Below are 17949 nucleotides of genomic sequence, written 5' to 3'. Positions count from 1 at the left end.
GACAATCTTAACTGAAAAATAAAATACAGTAGCCCATTATCGTCTAGAGGTGTTCTTTTGAAAACATTAACTTCTCTTTAGTTGGTTTACATTGGAAATGCTAAAACCAGTCGTTAAACACTTAAGGAAAGCCAATGATCATTTCAAGTGACATTAAAAGAATTTCTTCCAATATTTCATTCGAGAAAATAAGTGGTCATTCTCAGAATACCTTTTAGAAATCCTTCGTTTTTTTTTTATTGTTTTTTTTTTATTTTCCAAATTTTAATATCATATAACAACGTTATATATAATGCCGTAGTTTATGTGAATTGCTATTGAGTTTTTAGTTTATAGTTTGAATCAAAATGAAAATAATATAAGGCAGGGTTCCATAATACTTTGAAATAACTATGCGTACGTGGCACTGAATTTTATGCTTTATACAATTATAGTACCTTAGAATGCGATATTTTCGTTATCTCTCTATCTTTAAAGATAAGTGAGCTAGGCCGCATAGTGTCGACACTGTACATTTCATTGACGAATTTTTACATTTTAATTACGAAACTTTGATAAAGGAAAAAGGAAGATACTCGATAAGGTTCGTGATAGGGCTCTCTACCTCCTTGCCCACCACCCCCTGTTAATCACGCAAATCCTCCCTCGTTCGCAGGTCTTAATTCTTCTACCAGTTCTCATTAATATTAACCAGAGTTTTACCCCCAAAGACGGACCCTGTAGCGTGGTTTTCACAAGCGTAGGATAAGTTCTTAATTCGGGATTACTCGAAATTGCTTCTTTGTCAGGTGACCTCCATTCGGTTCGGCTTATATTTATATATATATATATATATATATATATATATATATATATATATATATATATATATATATATATATATATATGGAACTATGTGTATTGGTGGTAATGCGGGTGTTCATCCGTTCGTTGTTTGACCCTGGAGTAGGATCATTGGCCTCACGTTTCACCAAAATATTACTTGCCATGTCCATCTTCATCATGTCACTCGTACATGTCCGCACTTAAACTTTAAGTTTTAAGTTTGATCAAAAGTAATTGTGATGAAAAGTTATACACCATACAAAATGCTTCTGATATTCTTTTAAATCCAACTTGTTCTATCTACTTCCTATTTTGTTCATCAGATAGGCTTTGCTAAATTCTACCCTTTCTAGACGTTTCCTGTGTTGTTCTAGTCGTCTTGCATTAGTAGGTTTTCTCACTCATTTTCGATCAAAATCCTCTATAAAACCAATTATGTGGTTCATGGATTAATGATTGTTGGGGTTCTAATTTAGTACTATAATAGAGATCTTGAACAAAATTTTAATTTGAATAATATTGCTTATAAAAGTAAGTTTATGCTATCAAAAAATACACATTTCACAAACAAAAATAATACAGTAGCTCTATATAGCAACTATGAGCAATTAAAAATTGTAAAATTGAAATCCTCTTTGAAACGCGCTGTCATTGGCTGTGACCGGCTGTGACGTCAATTCGCTCGTAAGACTTCGCGCTTGCCGTACGGTAGCATAGAGAAGCCCTTTAGAGAACGACAACGTATTCGTCTTGGTGGTTTTAATTTTAATTTTAGTCTTGAACCTGTCGCTTTATTTTGTTATCTTGTGTTTAATGTCAAAAAGAAAGTTTTGAAAATGACCGAAGCGGATTTTTTAAAAGGTTTATGGTGACACATACAAAACAGCGAAAGTTTTTCTTTTGCCGAAGTTCGGTGCCGGTAATCAGCTTAAAGTTTGCTAGTTTTTAAAATTCAAATGGTATATCGCATAAAATGTTAATTATTCAATAAAAAAAGGATTTTTTTAAAACTCGTGGAAAACTAAATAAATACTGATTTTAAAGTATATTTTCATTGATATCTTAAAGTGTTCTTTATTTTATATAGATCAGGAACCTACCTTTACATTATCATCATCGTTCTAGGCCTAAAACTCTACAACATGTCGCCGTATTGATCGAAAATCAGCGGTATGACGTCACTATAATTCCCGCGCGTTTAGTGTCGTTTAAAAGGAATAGTCGGGTGTCACAATTTGAATTATTTATTGCAACTTAAATATTGGGTTTTTAGTTTTTATATTTGATATGCGTTATTTCTATACACAAAAAATGTATTAAAGATATAAAAAAATGTTCGAGTTCCCTGTTGAGATATATGATCTGTCCTAGTCTCACTTCTAAGAGAGCCCTCCCCTCCAAACAAGGTCCCTCTAAAAGTCACTAACGTCTGCAAGTATTGAAGAAGCAAACAGTGTACTTACTATTGACGATTACAGTAATTTCGACCTGAAAACAGTACAGATGAACAGAACTCTAGATATTGGATTTACAGTGTAGATGTACGACCCACATTCATCAGACATGACACCCGAATTTTGCCAAATAATAATTATCTTTTTTGCACTAACAGAACAATAAAACAGCTATTGGCTACTACTACTACTTTCGTTTAACTGAACTATGACTCAAAACTGATCCATCGAGTAGTAGGTGAAATCTGAATCCAATGTTGTTCAATACAGTAAGGTGTACAAAGAACGCATTTCATTGCAACTGTTGTTTTGGTGTCGCGCTTGTAACATTTTTTTGATGTCGTAGGTCGGCAAGTTTAAAGTCACCATCATGAAAAAATATACACTTTTCATAGATTGTTCCTGTAAAACTATATGTTAGTTATTGCCGCGTGCACCACATATACCTGCATAAGTAATAATAATATCATATAACAATTTTAGTAATCATATTAACCTCCGTTTAAGAAAAAAATATTTTAAAATCCCATTGCTGCAGTATTTCTACCTTTAATAAACAAAAAGCTTCTCTTTGATTTAATTAAGTTTTATTTATAAAATAATTAAAACTAAACACATTTTGTATTCAAACCCATCAAAACATTTACGCATTAAACTGTAAAGCATTAGAAACAACCCTCTAAGCAGATATCGTGGCCACGTGACTCTTTTTTATTTCAATAATCTTTTTTTCTCTCCCTTGCCTGTTAAAAATAATAATTTTTTTTTATTTTGTTTATTTTCTATGGACCTAACAAGTTGTTTTTCCTATTAAAAAAAATAACTGGAGTAAATCCAATAAGATAACCTTTTTTCCGCTGATACTAAACCGCTATCGGTGTCTCGGCAAAACTTTTGCTAACGGTGGGTCCTCGCAATAAAAAAAAAATGGTGGAGCCAATTTATACGCAAACATAAGACGCGTCCCGAATTCCGAATTAAACCGGGGTTTTCGAAAGAGAAAGAAACACGGTTATTTTCTTTGTATTACGTAAAATTTTTCCCTTATTTATATGACAAAAACAGGCGCGGCATAATCCAATCCGGAATAGGAATCTGCCGGAATATTTTCGTTTCCGCAGTCGAATTATATACCGCGTGAGTTTTTTCGAGAACGTTGGTCTAGCGCGAGACGAAGAAGAAAGAAAAAACCGCCGCGGAAAATTATATTCGGAATCTGATTACTTCCGAAAATGAGAAATGTTTTTTTAAAAGGTATCGCATCCGCGGACCGGTCTCTCGGTATAACGGAAATAAGTATGCAAATTATATACTCGCAATCTCGAAACAAACGAGGCCGCTCCAGTTTCGAATTAGAAGCGAACACTGCGAGATGGTTGTTGCGTAATTGTTGACGTCTTTTACCTAAGGAGACACCATAATGGGAAATTTGTATTATAGAATACATTACGTTTGGTTACCTAATAAATATAATTGCGCGCTGCCAATGCCCATAGTCTGATTCAAAATGGTAAAAACACGCAAGCATGCCCACAATCATCCCTACTGATTATCCAAAAAACGTAAAAAAATACTTTGTCCCATTTTTATCTCATTTTGCTCAATAACTAAATAAGTGATTTAACAATACATATTGCATATGAGTCAATGGTAGGCGTGCAGGGAAAATTATAAGCACTTGGCAACACTGTCATCTATGCATTTTCAGTTTCAGTGCAATTGTAGTCAATCCGTGTTTTTATTGTATACCTACGTAAATTTTTATAATTATTTATATGTAAAATAATTGATATTAAATGCAAAGAAGTAAAATTGAATGGATAATTAATTTTTGGAATAATCATCCATAAGAAGGTCTTAAAGAACTAAACAGCTTGTGTACGAGCGTTCGACCCTCTGTTACTTTATTTGATATTATTACCTTTGTTAAATGGAAATTAAAGCAAAGCATACGTTTTTTTTGCTTAACTTGTTAATATATATGTGTGTATGTATAAACTAACTTTTCCAAATATTACATTTTAAATAAGATAATAACAATGGAAAAATCAGAACCAGAATCCTTACTGTGATGCTAATAATAATAATAGCAAATAAATAAAATTAAAAAATGTTAGAGCTAAAGTAACAATGAAAAAAAAACGAGTTGACAAAAATTGCAACCAGAGGAGGAATGTAAGCAAGAAATAAATGACAAAAATAAATGCTAGAATATCATAACTATGGAAGGTCTCTTATTCCACTATTAAAGGTTACTCAAGATAGATACTAAAGCTATACTGACTGTTTAAACCAAATTATCCCATGTTTTATGGTTTTCCATTTACGACTAATAATTTACCTACGAAATCGGCAATTTTTTTGATTGATATATAGAATTTATAGCGCTGGATCTCCCACATTTGCTGGTCCAAGAATTTTTCCAATAGAATTTTGGTTTTTAAGAAAATATTTTTTTTCTGAAACTATGCAGACCTCATCGCTTCTAGACTGAGTCTGAGGAATAATGATTTGCCCATGGATTTTTTCAGATATCTCCGTAATATACAAAAATTGTAACCCTTGATGCTACAACACTATATAAACCAATAAGCCATATTTGTTACATATTTTGATTTATGGTTAATAATTTACTCTGGAAAAGAACAATTTTCTTGAAATAAAGTTGTAGTACCGGATTTTCCGTGTCTCTTGGTTAGTAGTTTTCGACAAAACAATTTGTGGCTGGACGAAACCTACCCAAAAAAAATTTCAAAATAAAAAAAAATACTTGTTGAGATTTAATTAATTTCTTGGCTTAAATATCGGTATGGACTTCTGCTTCTCTACTAAATTTGAAGTCGATAGCTGCAAATTTGACATACTTATTACATTTTTAAATATTGCACAGAATATCCAGAACACCCTGTACAATATGTGAAAACCTTAAATTCAAAATTTTTAGCTGCCTATATGGGCTATATGGTCATGTATGAGAAACTGACAACTGGAACATAGCCTTCTAATTATCTTCAATTATTATCATAAGGGGAGCCCAATTTTCAGTTATTTGCGAATACTGGTTACACCCTGTATATTTTTAAAAATTACCAAGAATAATGATTTCTAGCACCGGATCTCGCGGATTTTTTCGACTAACAAATTTGTCGATCGTATAAAAGGTTTTCGAGAAATGATTTTTTTCCTAGACACTTGCAAACGCGATTTTTAATTTAAAAACTTCCCGACCTCCCCCCTTCCTCCCAATTTTAATAGGTTCCGTCAGTGGAGCAAAAGCTATTTGTTCGCCATATTTGAAGCTTGAAATTTCGAACACTTATCGTGTTTCATAGCAATATTCAAAAAACAGCCAAAAATAAAAAAAAAGATGGTCGTCGAGGTGTGATTGCGGCTATTTTTATTTAATTTAATTTAATTTTTATTAATTTTTATTTAATTTTTATTAAATAACAAAAATATTCAATAACATATTTTTTAAATTTTTAAACCCCTGCTTTTTTTTGTTACAAAAGCTACCAAGGTCAGAGTATTTTAATAAAATCAGTAAGTCAGTCCCGCGACAAATAAACAATCTTCATGGGAACCGGATTTCAATCAAATTATTTATTTCGGGAGCTAAACCGTCGACAAACGGAAAACCCCCAAAAATATGCCGCCAGAAGCCCATCGAATGGTTTAATCCGAACGGTTTCTATTCGTCAGGCCAATAATTATTGTGAACGAAATTGATGCCGACGTAGCAATTATTAATCCGAAAATCAATGTCCAGTTTTGGTATCCAGCCAATTTTCGAATGCGTTCTGACTGAAGCGGTTTTAGATAACGGGGACTGTTATGCCTTAAAACGGGCGTCTGTAATACCAAAATGGACCTATAATCTTATTGTTGTTATTTGAACGCACGTATATGTAATTAATTTGTGATGTATTTTGAACAATTTCATTATCTGACCGATATTTTTTCACCGGATAGCGGTTGTTTATTCCACTGGGTTCCAGCTGACTTTATTTTCCCATCCAAAAAATTTACAATATCAGTTTACTGATACACTGAACTGAACAAAACGAATCTAAATTGTGTTACACAGAAATGAATATAAATCAAAGTTATTAATTGATATTTCCAAAACGATTCATTAAAGACGCAACACAAACAGGTATAGATTAACAATATTGTCAAAAGAGGATAGGCAAGCCCTGAGGGATTTTGTAGTCAAACTTAGACACTGCGACCTCTGCAGGCAGATATTCCTGTTGGATTTTCTAATGCCAAAATGAGTACAAAGTTTTGAAAAAAAAAACTGTTATCTAAACTCTTTGTATCTAAGTTTTATAATATCTTATAATTTAGTTCTTGTTTTTCCAACCTGTATCCAAGTGATAGACTTCTTGTTAAAATGGAAAAAGTAGTCCTATAGAATGTTGCATCATCCGCAATAATACCAGAACAATTACCGACTCACGAAATTATCGAAAACTTTCCTAAATTTATGTTTTAGCAAACGAGGTAAATTATTGCTTACGTACCGACGTTGCTTGCACAAAAACACATCCAATTGTGAAAATTGCGATAGTTCTCAGTCGCCTATGATGCCAAACGCAGATAAACAGACTAATATGCGAGTGATTCACACAGGTTGGCATCACTTGAAATATGTTTGGTGAAAGATAAAGACTCGCGTTATCAAAAAAAATATATGTCGCCAGATTGTGCGGCAGTTCAGTAAAGTTTGTTGTCTGTGCAATTTATTATACATCATAGACATTCAAATTTTGAAGTATCTATAACACTGTACCACCAGCACACGCTTCTTCTATTGGCATCTTCAGTCGCCCTGGGTGTTTCCCTGGTATCAATTTTTATCAAAATAAATAAGAACTAAAACTTCAGATTTTCACGAAATTATATTATATGACATGACAATTGTTTCGACAAAACCGTGTCTTTATCAAATGTAATATTTACGAACTACCTGCTACTATATATACCGAAAAATGACCATAAAACCTTAATTAATGTTGTTGTGAGAATTAAAGTTCAATAAAGGAGAGGTATTTAAATCTAATTGATCGTTAAGCAATACATTTGAATATCTCCTTTTGTTAATCTAGATTGCTCCCAATAAATTTAATTTTCTATTTTTTGTGGCTGTATGTAAAATATCAAAATTGTCTGTGTTTAAGTGTGTAGCATAATTAGAATCTAAGCTATTGTTTTTAAACGCTCTTTTATGTTCTTTAATGCGTTTCTTGAAGGATCTACCTGTTTGTCCAATATAAATTGTAGGACAAGATCCACATTTTAACCTGTAGGCACCTGATTTTTGGGATTTTGGACATTTCGTTTTATTGTTTTTTAAATATTTTCCTATTGTGTTGTTAGTTCTGAAAGCTATTTTTAAACCGCATTTTGACAAATGTTTTGAAACTTTTTCACTAGGTTCTCCTATGTATGTAATTGTTTTAAATTGTTCGTGTTCTGTATTAGGTTTCGGATAAATATAGTTTACTGTTGTCTGTATTTGTTTTTTATTTATAATTTTATCTATAATGGACGAATTGTAGCCGTTGTTCAGTGCAATTTATTTAATGATATTAAGTTCTTTGTTGTAATTTTCTTTTGAGAGGAGCGTATTAAGAAGTCTGTGTAAAAAAGAGTTAAATGCAGCCATTTTGAGTGTATAAGGGTGATTTGAGCTGTTATGTATGACAGTGTCCGTGTGTGAAGGTTTATGATATATTGAAAAATCTAATTTGTTTTGCGCTTTCGTAATGGTTAAGTCTAAAAAATTAATAGTTATCCGGTTCAATCTCGATAGTGAATTTTATACGATGATAATGCGTATTATATGTATATAAATTCACACACGGACACAGTCATACATAACAGCTCAAATCACCCTTATACACACAAAATGGCTGCATTTAACTCTTTTATACACAGACTTCTTAATACGCCACTCTCAAAAGAAAATTACAACAAAGAACTTAATATCATTAAACAAATTGCACTGAACAACGGCTACAATCCGTCCATTATAGATAAAATTATAAATAAAAAACAGATACAGACAACAGTAAACTCTATTTATCCGAAATCTGATACAGAACACGAACAATTTAAAACAATTACATACATAGGAGAACCCAGTGATAAAGTTTCAAAACATTTGTCAAAATGTGGTTTAAAAATAGCTTTCAGAACTAACAACGCGATAGCAAAATATTTAAAAAACAATAAAACGAAATGTCCAAAATCCCAAAAATCAGGTGTCTACAGGTTAAAATGTGGATCTTGTCCTAAAATTTATATTGGACAAACAGGTAGATCCTTCAAGAAACGCCTTAACGAACATAAAAGAGCGTTTAAAAACAATAGCTTAGATTCTAATTACGCTACACACTTAAACACAGAAAAACACATTTTTGACGACAATTTTGATATTTTACATACAGCCACAAAAAGTAGAAAATTAAATTTATTGGAAGCCATGGAGAATAACAAAATGAGACATTCAAATGTATTTCTTAACGATCAATTAGGTTTAAATACCTCTCCTTTATTGAACTTAAATTCTCACATTAATTAACGTTTTATGGTCATTTTTCGGTATATATAGTAGCAGGTAATTTGTAAATATTACATTTGATAAAGACACGGTGTTGTCGAAACAATTGTCATGTCATAATATATAATTTCTTTTAGTTCTTATTTATTTTGATAAATGGATTTTCATCAAGTAAAAGCCACCTCAGTTCAATCAATTTTTATGTTCAGTTGTACTTAGGATTTCTGGATTTTCATCTCCAAGCTCTCCCATCTTCATTCTTCAAACAAAAGTTCTTGAAGGTAATCTAGTATTAGGGTACCAAGATGATCTTAAGCATAATATAATAAATATAATAAATTATAATTAATAAAAAAATAATAAAAAATAAGCATAAATTTTTTATAGATTCGTTTAAGTTAAAAATCATCCACATACATTTAAATTTGCTTGTAAATATTCACAGCTCGACCCAAATCAACACTTAATTAAGTTAACAGAAATCTTTTTCGAAATTAATTTATATGAACATCTCTCGTTTTGCATGAACGATCCGCGTATATTCTGTTCAACATAAACCGTTTTTCGTCCCTTTTTGTAACATTTTTTTTTTAAATATCTAATACAGATTTTCAGTTATTTTGACTAATAGACCACGCAGACATGGCCGTTTTATTTTGAAGCAGGCAGTCCTTTATTTTTATAAATGTTGGTTGAGTAAGTAAAATTTTGTGATATTATTAAGTTGCCAGGGAGGATAAAAATTGTTGACTTGCCTATTGGTATTGGTATTGGTATTGGTATTAAATGGGGGCGCCCTCTCGGGCGTGCAAGCACTTAGGCCACCAGATGGGCCCGTTGTGCCCCCAGGCCGCTCTAGAGGGCGTCCAGAATGCCGCCCCTCCTATAGAAGGTCAGCAACTCCTTTAGCCCAATACCGTGCACTGAGTCCGGATCGATCAGGGCCGTTCCGAAGACTCCCAATCTTGCCCATGTCAAGGCAGGGCACTCGGTGAGCAGATGATACGGGGTCTCCTCCCCTTCCATGCACCACCTACACTCCGGGTCGTCTCCCATGCCTAGCAAGCAAAGATGCCTCCTAAGCCTGCAATGTCCTGTGTAGGCCCCTGTTAGTGATCTACACTCCCTTCTTTTCAGTCTAAGCAGCTCCCTGGTCCGAGAGAGGGCGGGCCCATCCATCATAAGCCTCGCCTGCCTGATTCCCGGAGCAACTCTCCATCCCCCCGCGGCCCGGTCTCTCGCCAAGGCTTCGAGAGCTCCCCGCTTCACACACGGGGCGATCCCCAAGCGGGGCTCTGGCCCTATATGCCTATGCGAGGAGCCCTCTCTGGCTAAGGCGTCCGCTGCCTCATTGCCCCGGATACCGGTGTGATCCGGGACCCACACCAACGTGACCTTCCTCTCCTCAGCCACTCTCCTCCGTACCCCTTTGCACTCCTTTATCAACAAGGAGCGCGTACGCACTGACTTCAGCGCCATAAATGCAGCCCTACTATCCGAGCAGAAGAAGACTCTCCTGCTTCCGTGGTTGAGCCGAAGCACCTCTCTGGCCGCCATCAATAAAGCGAAAATTTCTTGACTTGCCTATATAGTTACTTTTTATTGAGCGGTTTGAATCGCATCTGAATTGTGTTCGGTAGTTTTGCACCTTAATAATGTTTTAAATATTTATACTTATATTTTTCCGATATTGACATATATTTTTCACTTTGATTGCAGATGGGAGGATAGTATTTATCTATTAAACATGCTGATTAACCTACAGGTCAACATTTGTGTTATAAACTTTGACATCGCACACGATTTAACCGAGTTGGTGTGATTTGCTTAATTTTTGAGTGTCCCCCCGTAAGTGTTGTCGCCGCAATCGGCACAAAATTGCCCCATCTGTCCACGGTCTCGCGGCAACAACGCAAATGGGAAAATTGGCGATAAAGCTTTGTTCGGACTCCATTCGCGACAGCAACTGGTTTGTCATTAAAAAACACATGCCAAACGAGCGGTTTATAATGATTTTTACGTCGCCCCCGGAATTTACGACGCCATTCAAATTTTTTACGAGCATTTTAAATCCGCGCTTGCGTACCATATGAGCGATGGTGCGTTCATCGGCATATTAAAACAATCAACAGCTTTTATTCGGACTTAATGGTCTTGGCGGTTTGGAATTACTTCCTCTCGTTTGGTTTCAGAGATCTTCCGTCCCAGATGCTCATAACGCAATTAAATTTATGTCCAAAAAGCAGAGAATAACTGTTAAAAAGTTTTCCATTCTCGTTTCGCAACCATTTCCTAATCAGCAGTTTCTTATATTCAATACTGGAGAGAGGTTTTGAGGAAGGCATATCAAATTTGGTTAAGTGATGGTTGCTTTGATTATCTGCAGTGATGAGCAATAAACACACGGTCAACAATCATTGAAGACCACTGAGATCGCACTGAATAAAGGACAAAAAGTCCACCCCTTCTTTATTCAGAGCCTATCATTTGTTGAATCACGTAGGAAGAAACTACTACCGCGGTTATTAAACCCAACATCAGACTGTGCTGATGATCTGTACTCAGATAGGAGAGTGTTTTTTTGCAAATTTGGTGCAACTTTTTTAATTTTAGTTACTTTGAATGTCTGGAGTGAGAAACAATAAATACACAGACAACAAAGAAACATTGAAGACCACTTCTCTCAGTTGGTTGAGTGGTTTCGTTGATTGGAATTCAAATTTGGTGAAAGGAGGCTCTAAACCTGTTGACCTCTGTTAATGATGTGTACTCAGTTGGGAGAATGGTTCTATGGATGAGGTTCCTTAATTGAATATAGAACAACAAAGTCCATCCGTTCTTCAGAGCCCATCGTCGGTTGAAGCATGTATGAAGAAACTACTGTGGCGGCCATTAAACCCGCCTTTCAACGGTTTTTCGTCTCTTCTTTCGTGGTCGTAAAAAACCCTGATGGAATTTTCACCCTTTCCTTCTGCGGTCGCGGCCCTCGTCGCCACAGGTAAAGATAAATGTTTCTTTTCAGTCCCCTAACCGAACGAATTATAAAGTTTTAGAGAGTTTCCCGAAAACTCATTTAGCAACTGTCAATTAACACTAAAGTGCGGGGGCGTTTAAATTAAAATTAGCCGTTCCTACCGACTAAAGGCCCGATGTGATAGGAATGATAACCACAGACTTCCGACAATATATAAACAATCATAAAACAAAACAAACAAAATGAATATTATCTTAGCAAAAACCCCAAATCCTCTAAATTATAAGGGTATATGTCCTAATTCTAAGAATCATTAAGGATATATTGATGTTTTTAAATTTACATGATGTTTATGATATACCATAGAGTCTTGTGTTTTTGTTTAGTAGTTAAGTACATCTCTTTCGTCTATAAGCAGTTCCAACTTGATTTTGATTTTTTAAGGTACGAAACTAATAAAATTAGATGTCTAAGATTATTAAGATTAAAATTATATGTTTTACAACCCACTCGTTTCTAATGCATGTCTTTGATTCCAATAGTCTCGGCATTTATATTGACAACCCAAACCCAACAAAATTTATTAAGATCCCCTATATGTTGCGGGGCGAGTTTGATATTTATTTTACAACAGCATTAATGCCAACGAGGCGGGAAAAAAAAATGCAAGTAAATTGGCTAAGACAAAATGCCTACAATTATTTTGGAGTTTCTGAAATATCCACGGGGAGAGTAATTGTTGTCTTGAATTTTCATATTCGGTGTCTATAATTTTTTTTTCTTTTTGTTGTTTGTTCTTTTTTATTTAATACTCGTTGGCCTATATTTGCATGGAAAGTGGTGGGAGTATTAGAGTCGTTAAAAACTCCTCCTTTTCCTAGATTATCAATTGTGCTATCTATGTGATTGTTTAAATTGCCGTGGAGTTTCTTGCCATAGTTGATTCTGAAATTCTGAAAAAAGAATAAATACAGGGATGTGATTTTTTAAAATGTCACTACATTAACGGTTAAAAAATTTCTATTATAGGTAAGTTTTGTTAATGTCTAATGTCTAATTATCCCGAATTTCAAATAAAATGCTAATTTATTATTGAAAATTCTAAATATATTTATAATATTATATAACATCTTTATTAGTTAGCTCAACAGTTTTGAAATATGCTTCATAAATCAAAATTAATCGAATGTTTATTAATTAATTAATTGTATTAATTATTGAATTATTTAAGTAGGAAAATAGAATAGTATTTTTATGAATTTTCCAAAGAAACTTCCACAGGCATCCTGTTCGCTTCTTCAGAGCTTGACTGAAACTGGCTCGCATTTTTCTCTGTACTTGCTTATATATTTTTTTGGGGGGGCGGAGCTAAATGAGGGGCATAAACACCGTCTCGGATGACTGATTCCCATATTGGTGACAGGTAAAGACCTGAGTCGCAGTTAAGATTGTTACGTTGCTTATAGATTCCTATGGACTCACAGATTTCTCGTTGGTAGAAGAATTGATCACATGCAAGAATTTTAGTTTTATCAAATAAAATTTTATGTCCGGTTTCTTGATTGTGTTCGGCAATTGCTGATGAGTATATTTGTCTTAGTCTTAAGGCTCTTTCATGTTCTCTGAGCCTGTGACCGATCGAAAATGTTGAGAAATTTTTGTACAAGTGGTAAATCTGGTTTTGACGTTATATTTTTTTAAAACTTTTGATATGTGGTCAGTGATGTTTTGAATGTAAGGAAGGGCCACAGTGGCAAGTGGCAACGCTTAATATCTTTAATGTGGAAATTATTAAAGAGAAGAGCAGACGTAAGGTGTTTTAATTCTGGATTCAGTGACTCGGGCTGAGGTAGTTTTATGGTTCTGTAAAGACGAGAGTTGCTAACCGATGATTTTTGGGCAGGATGGTGATGTAATAATGCATGAACCCAGAATTAAAACACCTTACGTCTGCTCTTCTCTTTAATAATTTCCACATTAAAGATATTAAGCGTTCCATCAAAAAATACACTTCACCACAACCTTCCAATAGAAATGAGGCAGAAAGTAATCCCACACTTGCCACTGTGGCCCTTTCTTACATTCAAAACATCACCGACCACATATCAAAAGTTTTAAGAAGTATAACGTCAAAACCAGATTTATCACTTGTCCCAAAATCTCTCAACATTTTCGGTCCGTCAAAGACAAAATTCCATTTGAGATGTCAGGAGTTTACAGTATTCCATGCATATGCGTCAAAGAATACATTGGAGAGACCGGACGTAAAATATCAACTAGGTTCATTGAACATGAAAGAGCCTTGAGACTAAGACAAATAAACTCATCAGCAATCACCAAACCGGACATAAAATTTTATATGGGAATCAGTCATCCGAGACCGTGCCCCCCTCAAACAATATATAAGCAGGTACAGAGTAAAATTCGAGCAAGTTTCAGTCATCCTCTGAAGAAGCCAACAGGATGATTGGCGAAACGTTAGCTAGTTCGACGCAACAAAACCGACACAGGAGGGACCCAGAAGTTTTATTAAAAGTAGTTTTCTTAATGATAAGCAAAACTAATCAAAACTAACCAAAACTATAGACTATGAAGAAGCTTTCTCAAGCATCAAATAACGATATGAAGTGAAATCTTAATAACTTCCTTAAGTGAATTATTTCTATCGAAAAAGATATATTTTTCATTTTTTTAATAGTTTTCCGCATTTTCCTACTTAAAAACTTAAATAAAAGTGTAAAAACAAGTGTTACTATCGAAGGCATTGTAGTAGTAATAATAATATTCTGTTTTGATTTTAAATATATTTTGGCGTCTTAAGTTATAAATTGGCGTTTTATTTGCTAAATTCGACATAATTGGATATTAATAACAACCCGTCCCATTTTTTTCAGAAATCCAATTTTTGTTTATATTTTAAGTTAGAATAGAATGAAGATGTGGTTTTCATTGGATTATTTGCTTATCTAGTGACAAAAGTCATATCCTTAAAGTCATTCTTTATTCAGAAAAATATATTTTTTCTGTTTTTTTCGGTTAGGTCAGAACACAATAAAACCAAAACAAGTAAAAACGAAATCGGCAAATTTCGGCGTCTTTGGCGAATCTTCGGGAGTGATGGGATTTTTTTGTTTTCTCAAACAGAACATTATTAACCTTTAAAGTTTTCTTGTAACTTTTTTCTAATTTTTGTATCTCATGGTTTAAAATATCTTCATTATAGACAGTGTTATCTTTCTTTTCAGAGATAGACCAACGTTAAAGAGAAATAATTTAAATTTCTCTCCGCTTTACCATTTTGACTATGATTAGAAATTTTTGGTGAAACAGACTTTTAAAATTCAAAATGGCAATAAAGTTCCCTGCTGGCCATTTTAAAAAAATTAAAACTATTTCCAGCATTAATAAATTTAATTATTTTTTTTCCAACTTACTGGCAGCCCAATTAAATACGTAATTGTATATCATGCTATAAAATGGCACCGGATCACTTTGGCGAGGTTGTTTCATAAAAACTCCAGGCAAGTCTCTAAACCACCATAAATATTCGACATTGCGATTTATAAATATTTATCCGTTGTTAATGTTGATTTACATTTGTCGAGGAGCCGACGATGGCGTAATTATTGTTATCGCAAAACGCCGTGACGACGCGTTTATCGCCGAACGAAATTTAATTTCTGCCGAAAATCGCGCGACGCGTTCCGTAAAACTTATTGCACAGTCTTGTAACCCCGAATGCGAGAGTAACAACAACAACGACCGAAAACAATTCTGCATTTCCATTAGCGCATCGCCCAACTTATCTCGACGCTTTGTAACTTTGCCCTAAACTGCGTCGTGTTAAGCGCCCGGAGTCACTATTACCCTTATCTTTATATATATCTGATGATGTTTAAGCTGTCCTGGCGGGATTTTGGCAACTTTACCGACCCGACGATATCTGCCTAATGAGAAATTTGCACCCCCCTAACGGGAAACGGGAGTTTTCTTAACGGACGGGCAACGCGCGTTGCCAGAGAGTCAATTTTACTGTTGGCTTTGCCACACTCGCTAAATTCTCGGGAAGCTTTATTAGTGTTTGATTTTGAGTTTTTTGGCAATAAATAAACCATTTTTAGGAGAGATAAGCAGAAAAAAAAACTGGGAGAGGGGTTGTTGTTGCAGTAAATCGGAGAATAAATTCCAAACAACTTTCTATTCAATGTCCTGATAGAAACGTTGAAGATATTTGGGTTAAAATTGACAATAAAGGAGTAGAAATAGTCTTGTGTGGACCTTACGTCCTTCCTAATTCGAGATTTAAAATTTACGAATCGTTTATAGACAATATTAAAGAAGACTTTTTTAGAAACTCTAAGCTTATAATGTTAGGAGATTGCAATATCAACAGTAATTTACCAAATTTAACCAATATTGAAACAAAGTATCTAGAGTTAATAAATTACTACGATATGCAAAATTATAATACGATATTAAACGGTAGAGACAGAGTACTGGATTTGGTTCTGAGTTGCCACAAGTTCAGACGAAGCGATTTTCCTCTCCTGGGAGAAGTAGCGGACCATCCAGCTCTTCAAATATCCGGTGAAGTTTTTACTCAGTTTGATAGCGAAACTAAGTGTTTTCTTAGCGAATTTAATTGCCAAAAAGCAGATTTTGAAAAGCTGTATAACTTGTTGAAAGTTACAACATGGGAAGACCTGAATTGGCACAAAGAAATTAATGAAGCTATTGCTTATTTTTACCAGATATTTGTAAGAATTGTATCAGAGCGTGTCCCACTTGCCAAATATACTAAAAAACGTTTACTTGAAGGTGGTAGACACTGATTCAGTAGAAATACTAAAAGGATGTCGAACTTCCATTGGAATATAGCGTGCGGATAACATTAGAACCGCGTCAACTCCACATCACACCAAACCACCACATCTTTATGGACTTCCAAAAATCTATAAAGATAATACACCACTCATACCGATCACTAGTTTAAGAGATTCTGCAACCAGCAGCGTAAGTATATTTCTGCTTCAAATCGTCCAGCCACTTTAGGTGAAACTTCTTCGTTTGTAAAAAACTCCGGGCATTTGGTAGATATTCTAAAAAACGTGAAACTAGATCCCAGACAAGTTTATTAGCTTTGACGTTGAAAGTCTATATACCAACGTGCCCTTGGATAAATCGTTAAGTATTGTCGAGGCTAGGCTAAAGAATGATACAACCCTATCAGAGAGAACTTCGCTGCCACTTGAGGGAGTGTTAGAGCTTTTTAGGTGCTGTCTGCATAATTCTTACTTTCAAGTCAAAGATTAGTTTTGGGTTCTTCTCTTTCTCTCTCTCCAGTGATAGCGAACATATACACTGCACCTATTAAACCTAAGATCTGGTTTCGATATGTTGACGATACCTTCATTATCTGGAGTGGAACCGATAGATAGCTAGACTCTTTTCTCACTCATCTTAAATCTTTGCGAACATCAATCAAATTTACTATTGATACAGAAAAAACGGCTGTCTGCCGTTTCTAGACTTCCTAGTAAGTAGAAATAATGGTTCTATTAACACGTCTGTATATAGGAAACCTACCCACACAGGACAGTATCTAAATTTTGACTCTAACCATTCTGAAGCAACTAAACTAGGAATAATTAAAACACTGTGCAAAAGAGCAATCACAATATGTAGCGACCAAGCATCTCTCAATGCCGAATTGAATAATATTAAACAGGATTTGCTTCAGAACGGTTACTCCGAAAAATCTATAAACAAAATAATAACAAACTGTAAGCGGGAAACAACACCGGAACCATGTGAGGTGGATACTCTTTCTCTCTTGACGATCCCATACATGAAAGGAATATCAGAAAAGATTAGGCGTAGAGCTAACAAATATCAAATTAAAACTGTGAATGCGGAGAATCATATATTGGCGAAACCAAACGACTTCTAAAAATAAGAATAGAAGAACATAAGAGACATACAATGAAGGGTGAAACGCAAAAGTCAGGTATCGCAGAACATGTGTGGACCAAACAACACAACATCCAATGGTCCAGAGCGCGGGTTGTTCACAGAGAGCAGCATTGGAGAAAGCGCAAATTTAAAGAAGCAGTTTTCATTAGAAAGAA

At 34.6% G+C, this 17949-nt stretch overlaps 1 protein-coding gene across 4 annotated transcripts in view; it reads right to left on the bottom strand.

Annotated features, from left to right (window-relative positions):
- The window catches only part of LOC132707326 (discoidin domain-containing receptor 2-like), a 212032-nt gene that overhangs the window by 75494 nt on the left and 118589 nt on the right, over positions 1–17949 (bottom strand). Inside the window, exon 1 of one of the 4 annotated variants that reach the window (XM_060679130.1) lies at positions 6806–6881. The exons of the other annotated variants lie outside the window; for them this stretch is intronic. The gene's annotated coding sequence lies outside the window, so the exon portion shown is untranslated. Of the gene's footprint in view, positions 1–6805; positions 6882–17949 lie in introns of those variants that run through there. 4 annotated transcript variants of the gene reach the window in all.

This window comes from Cylas formicarius, unplaced genomic scaffold (genome assembly GCF_029955315.1).
Source record: "Cylas formicarius isolate icCylForm1 unplaced genomic scaffold, icCylForm1.1 PGA_scaffold_9__14_contigs__length_23061073, whole genome shotgun sequence".
NCBI classification, from domain to species: Eukaryota; Metazoa; Arthropoda; class Insecta; order Coleoptera; family Brentidae; genus Cylas; species Cylas formicarius.
This window is presented reverse-complemented; position numbering and strand designations above follow the sequence as displayed.